This window comes from Culex pipiens, chromosome 1 (assembly GCF_016801865.2).
Source record: "Culex pipiens pallens isolate TS chromosome 1, TS_CPP_V2, whole genome shotgun sequence".
In the NCBI taxonomy this organism is placed as follows: domain Eukaryota; kingdom Metazoa; phylum Arthropoda; class Insecta; order Diptera; family Culicidae; genus Culex; species Culex pipiens.
In genome coordinates, this window is record NC_068937.1 from 110,632,623 (window position 1) to 110,641,844 (window position 9,222).

General features: G+C 43.0%; 1 pseudogene; it reads left to right on the forward strand.

Annotated features, from left to right (window-relative positions):
* The first annotated feature begins 2,832 nt into the window (after nucleotides 1-2,832).
* On the forward strand, nucleotides 2,833-6,961 carry LOC120417213 (uncharacterized; annotated as a pseudogene).
* The last annotated feature ends 2,261 nt before the right edge of the window (nucleotides 6,962-9,222 follow it).

Here is a 9,222-nt window from a genome sequence, read left to right on the forward strand (position 1 = left end):
TTACCCCTGATGACGGAGCATTATTATTTTTATTTTTTTTTTTTGCAAACAGTGACATATTGTAAGATCAGTTCCTAGCTGGACTCGGTCGCTGGAAACGACCGGCGACTCAACGACCGACGAAATAGGCGGCGGGCCAGATGCGGGCATAAAAATGTCAAAATCTCTTCCCCCCTCACTTCGTCTCACCATCCAGCTGCAGCTTTGTTGACAAACAAACGGAGCACGCGGTCGCATGATGGCGGCATCGAGCCAGAATTAGGGGTTATCATTTGATTTAAAATGAAAGTTTTTTCAAAAAAAATAATAATTTTCCGACCGAATAAATAAATTGCGAGCATGTTCAAACAATTATTCCTGATGTCGGAGAAGTGATAAAAAAGCAAAATGTTAATCCATAATTTTTCTATAAATTGATTTTTTTCACTCCAACTGGGAACCCCTAGGTCTATCCACGACCGTTTCCAATGACCGTGAGAAGATGCCAGAAAATCCAACTACGAGCTAAATCCACAATACACACCATCCTTTTTGAGAAAAACTAATTTGAATGTTGAGCATCCATTTTCAATTCCCATTTTAATATAAAAGCAAAATAAGATGTTCTAATGATAACAAACGATGAAAAACGTTGCATTTATTGATACTTGATCATCCAAATTCAATAAAACATTACTTCCGTAATTTTATTTGAGAAAAACAAACATAACTTCTTTTGAAATCACCAACGTCTATATCACCCTGCTGTCATTGAGGGGGACGCTTTGTTATGATTCGTTTTTCTTCGTCGAATGACAATGGCGCTTTTTTCATGATGCTTTTTTTTCGTCACGAGGTTCATGTAGTCTTTTATTTGACAGGTTGACAGGGCTATATAAACAGGAATTGCTGATGGCAGAGATTTTGTTTATGTTACTTTATTTAAAATCATGATTAAATAGACTTTACTTTACTCTTGCGGTCGTATCACCGCGCGTGAACTCTAATTATTAACGCCCGCAGTAATATTTTTCCGACTGAATAAAAAATTTGCGAACATGTTCAAACAATTATTTTTGATGTCGGAAAGGTGATTTAAAATCACAATTATAATCCATAATTTTTCTATGAATTGGACTTTTTCATACCGATTGGAAACCCCTAGGTCTATCCACGATCTTTTTCAATGACCGTGAAGATGCCTGAAAATCCAGCTACCAGCTAAATCCACAATAACTGAACTCGATTTTTGGCGATTTTTACCATTTTTCGAGTTCGCGAAATCACACTTTTTTTTTGTTCGTTTAAGCGAACTGTCAAAAGTGCGATTTCTGAACTCCCAAAAGTGCGATTTTTAGTAACCGTGTAGTTTCTTCAAACAAACACTTTGACAGCTCTGAGTGCGGCACTCGTTCGGAACTAGCCCTTAAACGAACGTACCATAAGTTATACTCCTAAGGGTGCCTACAGAGTGGACGCTACAAGCGATGCTACAAGCGACGCGACTAATTTGACAGACCAAGCGACTATACGCGACAACGCGCGACTGGATTTTTGCCCCAGAGTGGACGCGACTAGAAGCGACTCCAAGCAACGCGACTGAAAGAAGCAATTTCGATGCAAACATAATATCTTTTGATGTTAAATGCAGTATTTGTTGTGCTCTAGTTCCAGAAATGGTTCTCCGAAATAATTTGGTGGCCACTGGCCACTCCAGAACCGATACTCAATGTCCCCCGGGGAACAACCGAAGAGGCCAATATCTGATCAGAGCAAAACCTGTCGTTATTGGAATCTTTTTTTTTTCATTTTGAAAGGACAGACATGGACAACCTAAATAATTGAATAGCCACTGGCCACTTTGGAACCGGTTCTGAATGTCCCCCAGGGAACCACTGATATGACCAGTATCTGATCAGAGCAAAACCTGTCAAAATTGGTATTGAAATTCTTTTTTTTAGAAGAACATCTCAGAAAAAAAATATTTTGGAAGAACATTCTGAAAATTTAGATTGACCTGGCCACTCCGGAACCAGTTCTGAAACACATAAATTTAGAAATTCAAAAATACAAATACAGAGCAAATGTTCGCTAACTGAAACGAATTCGAATTAAAAAGCACTCAAATGTTATAACCAGTTGTCAAACTGGCTTCGACATTTCAACCCCATTGTTCGACGATATCCGAGCACGTTAATTTGCTTTTTAATTATCCGCACAATCCGTACTATCCGGATATTTGTAACAAAACATAATAGTTTTGGAGATTTTGCCTAATATTTTTTACTTTAATCATTATCTGGGGTGGATATGGTAGAGCACCCAGAAATCGCCATGCTCCAGTATCTAGGGGGGTGCCACTTCGGTTCTGGCGGGTTTCTCACGTCTGAAACTGCGTGATCGGCTCCGTCGGCTCCAGATCCGATCCGAACCCACGATTTTTTCCAAGCAAAGTTAACTGAATCCATCTAAGCGTGTACCACTCTGCAGAGCTGTCAATCGTTTTGTTGTTTTGTTTTCCTCCAGTTTCATCACGAGTGCGAACGTGTTCAAGTTGAACGGTGTTTTGTAGGTGTTTGGCCAACTGAGCCAACTTCCACGGCGGCCAGTTCTCGCTCCAGCAATAACCTGCACCGACAATGCCGCTTTGTCGTTATCCGGTCCAAGTGCGAGTGCGTCTGGACGATTTTCAACCAGTCAGCGGGCAGCGGAACATACGCCGTCGGTTTAATTACGCCGCCTCTGGTGAATCGTCATCGAGCAACTGGGGTGTTGTTCCGGTGGAGGTGCTCCGGGCGTTCCCTTATTTCGCCAACTGGAAGTACCGTGCGAACTAGGCTCCGATCGACGTACCCGCCCCGATAGAGAAAATGTTCCAAGCCAAGATCCGGGGCGTGATGACCGAAAGCGGAAAAACAGTTTGTAACGTACTTCCTGTCCACGAAGGAACGCTTGAGAAGTGACGGCGCGCTCGAGTTGTCCAAATTCGACAAGTCGCTTACCCCCGCCGACGAACGCCTCGTCGGGAAGGCGTACGCCCTACTCTACTCGCTCGGACTGTTAAGTTGAAGCTCACCTCGGACAAGAGCTAAATGTCGCAGTTTGGGAACCTGTGCAAGATTTTGCTGGGGGTGGTGCAGCGCGAGCAGCATCAGCAAACGATCGACGAGCTGTCGCACAACCACCACAGCATGAAGTTCAACGGGAGCATGATGTCGGCGTCGATGGTTAGGGGAAACGCGATGAGCGTCTCCGGGAAGCCCAAATCGGCGGCGGAACCGGTGAGCCAGCAGCAGTCCCCTGCTGGCCAGCGAGTTCCGCACCAGCGAACGCCAACCCGAACTCTCGTTCGCCGTTCCGTCATCTGCACCAGTGCCACCGCCGATCACCGCAGTAATCCACAGCCTATCGGCCTCGGACGAGTGTGCCACGAAGGAGAACCGCCAAGAATCTGCTACTACTTAACTGTCGAGTACTACATCGTGCTATGAGCGTAAGTTCATCGAACTTCCAAAAACCCACTTTTTCAAGACTCCACCTTCTTTCCCTAGTGCAGGCAGACAGGAGGTCGGTCGGAGCGATCGAAGCGCTTCAAGGAGGTTTGGTCCAAAGCGGTGTACACGTGCTTCGAGGATGTTGGTGGAATGGACAAGACCTTGTGCCAGCTTAAGATTGGACTAATTGAGATCGCCGCCACGGAGTCGATCGCGGCTTTTCCGGCGACTCGTAGGAACGCATCTGGGAGGTGTTCGAGCAGGCAGCGTACTTTTCGTCGTGCCACCGTGGTTTAGGACGTGTGCGACATTTGGACCTCGAGCTGGGATCACCGCTGCTGCGTCTAAGGTAAGTTCTACTAAGCTTCCGACCTGAACATCTGACGCCAAACAATTATTTTCTTTAGGCGATTTCATCCTCGTCAGTGACCTGATGTGGTTCATCACACAGCACCAGCAGCTGCAGCAGTGGCAATAGCAGTACCACCACCGAGGTCCGCAAATCGTCCTCGATACGATTGCGATACCATAACTGCAGAATCCAGACTACTGTCTGAGCGATGAGTCCGACACGGGTAAGAATAATTCGGTACGGATGGTGCAGGCGAACCTGAAGACCGTCAACAGGGATGGGGTGACGACGACGAATGCGGGTGGCTGAGTGACCTCGGTCAATTCAAGCATGACGGCTGAGACGAGCGAAAAAAAGCACACAGGTGGCAGTATTACCAGCTCCAGCTCAATCCCGCACTCGTTCTCAATGGAGGAGATCTAGAAGATCCGCACCAACCTCAAGTCGTCCAAATTCTACCCCATCCACTTCTTACGGCAGCAAAACGCCCAACAGCAGCAGAAAAATGATGATCGCGGTGAAAGCTCTTCCGGTGTGAGCAGCGAAACTTGCAATGAGATGCCCGCCGACCGCCCGGAAACAAATGGTGAGTCTGTTGGGTTGAGATGGTTTTTGAAAGATATTTACGTTTTTCTTCTCACAACAGCCCGGTACCCAAAGGACGTCACCTCATCTACCCGGCACGACAACGACCAACAGCAACCCTACCTAGAAGATGCGGCTCGCCGGTTACAGCAATGTGCAACACGTTGTTTCAGAACGTGAAATCACTACCGGAAGTCCGGTGCGAGTCTAGATGTAATGTAAGTTGTTGGACCACTAACACCCATTTATCTAATTTTAATTCACTTTACATTTACACAGCATTTCAAGCCGACCGGAAGTGATAGCTCATCAACGACGCCCAGTCCGCTCACCTGTTGCCAATCATGCGGTGCACTGTTCACAATGACCACGTCCAACCGTCCAACAATCCTTCTGCTGCGAACAGGAAGGGGAATTGAAGAAGATGACTCACCGCTGCAGCTGATGGGCACGCTCAACATGCTGCAAACCTAGCAAACCCAATCGCCGTTCATCATGCTGTTCGACTTTGACAGTATCGTCCCGCCGTTCTCCCGCGAGTCTCCGGCTATACATTACATGAGCAATTTAGTGGTGCAGCTGGTTCAAAGGACCGATATTTCTTTCATATTCTTAGTTGCAGAAAAAGAATAAAATTTTATTTACTACAAAAATGCACACTCGGGTAAATGTTGAGAAACAGTTAATCTAAATGTCATGTAAAGATCGTCATTGTGATGTTGTTGAAATAATTTCTTCTGATCTTGCGTACTTTCGTCGCGGAGGTTGGTTTTAGATGGCAGTCGTGACCCTTGTAACAAACTTTGGCGCACTCGGTGCAGCAGCACAGCGAGCCGGTCAGGCTTCTAGTCACGAATGGAGGCGTCGCTGTTGGCGATTTGAGGGTCGCGTTGAACACGATGATGCCGGGGTAGTAGACACGGCACGTTACGGCAAACACAGGGTTTGTCCTTTTGTGTCTTTCGCGCTCAGGAGTGGATTCAGATAGGGCTCTACGTTGACGTTGACGGATTTCTGATTCACGTTTAGGCTGCTCATCAAGTCATCCTTGTGGCCCTGTTGGTTATCACATCAAATCACGTTTAGGCTGCTCAAACTGTCTGCGTCGTCGACGGCCGGATCGTACCCAGGTGGCCAGTAGACAACGGGGGGATCCTCTAGGTGCTTCGTCACACCCCGGGGGGAGAGGAGCAATCCAGCCAGATGAACAGCAGAACACTGTCGGCACAATCTCCAGCGCAAGTTCGATGGTGAAGTGTCCACTAACGACTCGATATCCGTCGGGAACATAATGTCTTGCTCCTGTCTACCGGTGTTCAAATTAAGCGGAATTATCCCCCGAACCAGCGGTAATCAGCGGTGGGAACTTGACCGCCGCGTAGTCACAGTCCACCTTGGACACGCTACCGATTGTATCGACCGTACATTCTCCACGAAGATGACGTCCCTGTAAAGATATAACATTAGTTTCGATACGAACTCAAGTCGCTACTAGATGAATCTTACTGTAGCAGCCGCTGATCCGCGTCCCCTGCCTGAGCTAGAGCTGGGTACATTTTCTTTGACTTCCGATGAAGACAGGAGGTCTTCGGTTCCGGATGAGCTGGACTTGGATGCTTCACGTCAGCCCAACGCCACTAATGCAACTCCCCTTTGCATGTCACTTCGATAACCTCCAAGTTTAGCGAGGCAATCTCCACAAACCGCACCGCCTTGTCTTTCTCCGGCCACGTCTTGAGCCTCGATACCCGCAGTGGATACCCGGAAGCGAACTCCTCTTTCGGATCTACGGTATAGAGAAGATTAACTGTTAGAGATATAGTCCGCTTCTCGTTCTCGAACACTGAAGGTACGCAGACAATTTCGGCTATTGACCAAACGCCAATATCAGCGGTCCTCCCTCAAAAGACACCATTACGCAACCTTTCTGATTTCCCCCACCGGCTCAGGCGCCCACAACTTAACACTCTCCTTGTCCCAGAAGTCCTTGCGACGACTGGGGAACCACAGGCGTAGTCAAAAGTTTCGTCGATTGCGACCCGTCCGAAGCTGTCCGAAGCCTTTCCGCTCAGCACTGTTCAAATTAGATCCGCTTCCACCACTAGAACCGCCTCCTCCTCGTCCCCCGGAACCGCCGGCCGGAAGTCCGGACGTTCCTCCTTTACCGACAGCAGAACCGGACGCCGTATTCTTTGCCGGTTGGTCGCTCCGTGGCTCGCTGCTCGACCCGTTGGAAAGAAACGGTCGCGGATACAGCTGCACACCGATTTTCCCCTTAGGCCACTTTTCCACGAACCACTCAACCTGTGTGCAAGGCACTCCGTGGCCAAAGATTCTTCCGCTGATTAACTTCAGCACAGCTCGCGAAAATTAACTTGAAAACATTACGATTGGAAAACACGTTTTTTCCAAAACATAAACAAACCAAACGAAATGTCAAAACCAACACTCTGAATGGAATTACACAGATTCGGCTAAACAGACGGAGCGAGTCTCAAGGATTTGGAGCGGATCCAAATCCGCTTCGAAAACTCGAAGTGGCACCCCCCTAGTCCAGTATTCACCCACTTACAGAGTTTAAACTGTGTTTAACTAACTTATACCATTTTTGGATAGAATGCAGGTACTTAGCCGGGTCCGGTGGCGCAGTGGTTAGCGTGGTAGCCTCTCACCCCAGTATGGTCTGGGTTCAATCCCAGACGGACCCGGTGGCATTTTTCGAAACGAGATTTGCCTAATCACGCCTTCTATCGGATGGGGAAGTAAAACGTCGGTCCATTAGCGTAAAAGAGGTTTTGAGTGACTCACCACACATAACCTTCGGACGCCTAGAAATGAGTAGAAACTTGCAACAGAGCCCACAAAAGACCCGGGGGTCGTTAAAGTGGATTGCTTTTTTTTTGCAGGTACTTATTTATTGATTTCCAACACTTATCAAACCTGAACTAATTAGTTTATTCATGAAACTGGTAGAGGGGTAATTTATGAAACTTGTTTTATGCAAAAATGGATATTTTATATCGAATTAACACAGCGTTGCTAAGTGGGTCAAAGTATCTCGAAAAGATTTTACAGACTTTTAAAATTTTATTTACTCCACTTAAAGTTTTTGCTTTGAAGGCACAGTCAACCTTATTTTTAAATATTTTTTTTTTAATTTTTAAATTTATAAATAAAAAATAATAAAAAAATATTGAAAAAGGAGCAAAATAATCAAAAGTTTAAAATTTTCAAAAAATTATCGGTTTAGAACATAACCATTAAAATTTTTATCAATGCTATATAAGAATTAAAAAAACGAAGAAATTATAATTTCAAAAAAAATTTAACTTTTAAAAATCAATATTTAAAAAAAAATTAAGTACATTCAAATAATAAGAAATCTCAACGTTTCGTACTCCGCAGTTAATTTAAGAATTTAAGAATTTAAGAATTTAAGAATTTAAGAATTTAAGAATTTAAGAATTTAAGAATTTAAGAATTTAAGAATTTAAGAATTTAAGAATTTAAGAATTTAAGAATTTAAGAATTTAAGAATTTAAGAATTTAAGAATTTAAGAATTTAAGAATTTAAGAATTTAAGAATTTAAGAATTTAAGAATTTAAGAATTTAAGAATTTAAGAATTTAAGAATTTAAGAATTTAAGAATTTAAGAATTTAAGAATTTAAGAATTTAAGAATTTAAGAATTTAAGAATTTAAGAATTTAAGAATTTAAGAATTTAAGAATTTAAGAATTTAAGAATTTAAGAATTTAAGAATTTAAGAATTTAAGAATTTAAGAATTTAAGAATTTAAGAATTTAAGAATTTAAGAATTTAAGAATTTAAGAATTTAAGAATTTAAGAATTTAAGAATTTAAGAATTTAAGAATTTAAGAATTTAAGAATTTAAGAATTTAAGAATTTAAGAATTTAAGAATTTAAGAATTTAAGAATTTAAGAATTTAAGAATTTAAGAATTTAAGAATTTAAGAATTTAAGAATTTAAGAATTTAAGAATTTAAGAATTTCAAATGTTTAGATTTTTAAAATTTCAGGTTTTAAAATTCTATAGAATTTTAGAATGATGATCTCGATGATGATCTGTTTTCCTTGAGAATTAGTGACGGCTTCACCTGAATTGCTTACTACATTACCATAGTAGTCCTACATTTTTACCAATGAATCAAGATTTTGCATTGTGTCCAATGTCCATACAAAAATGTTTTCAAAATACAAATTCAAAAGACGCTTACTGAAAAGTGTTCTGATCGATACGATTTCTTTGACAAAGTTTTGCAGTCCAGCCTCGATTATCCGAAGGTTTCTATGGGACTTTGGGGTTCTATGTGGACTTCCGATAATCGTATAAAATTTTTGTTTTGTTTTTTTTGTATTTTGTTACTTTGAACAAATTTAAGTTCTGCAACTCCATTTTATTAAAATTCAAATGGTTGATTGTCATCCAAGTACATTTTCCTTATGAACGCCATGGACCATTTCCGAGATGTCCTTCCAAAATGAAGAATTTCGATACCAATATTGACCGGTTTTGCTCTTATCAGATATTGGCCACTTCGGTGGTTCCCCGGAGGACATTCAGAACCGGTTCTGGAGTGGCCAGTGGCCACCAAATTATTTTGGTGGACCATTTCTGAGATGTCCTTACAAAATGAAGAATTTCGATACCAATATTGACTGGTTTTGCTTTGATCAGATATTGGCCACTTCGGTGGTTCCCCGGAGGACATCCAGAACCGGTTCTGGAGTGGCCAGTGGCCACCAAATTATTTTGGTGGACCATTTCTGAGATGTCCTTCCAAAATGAAGA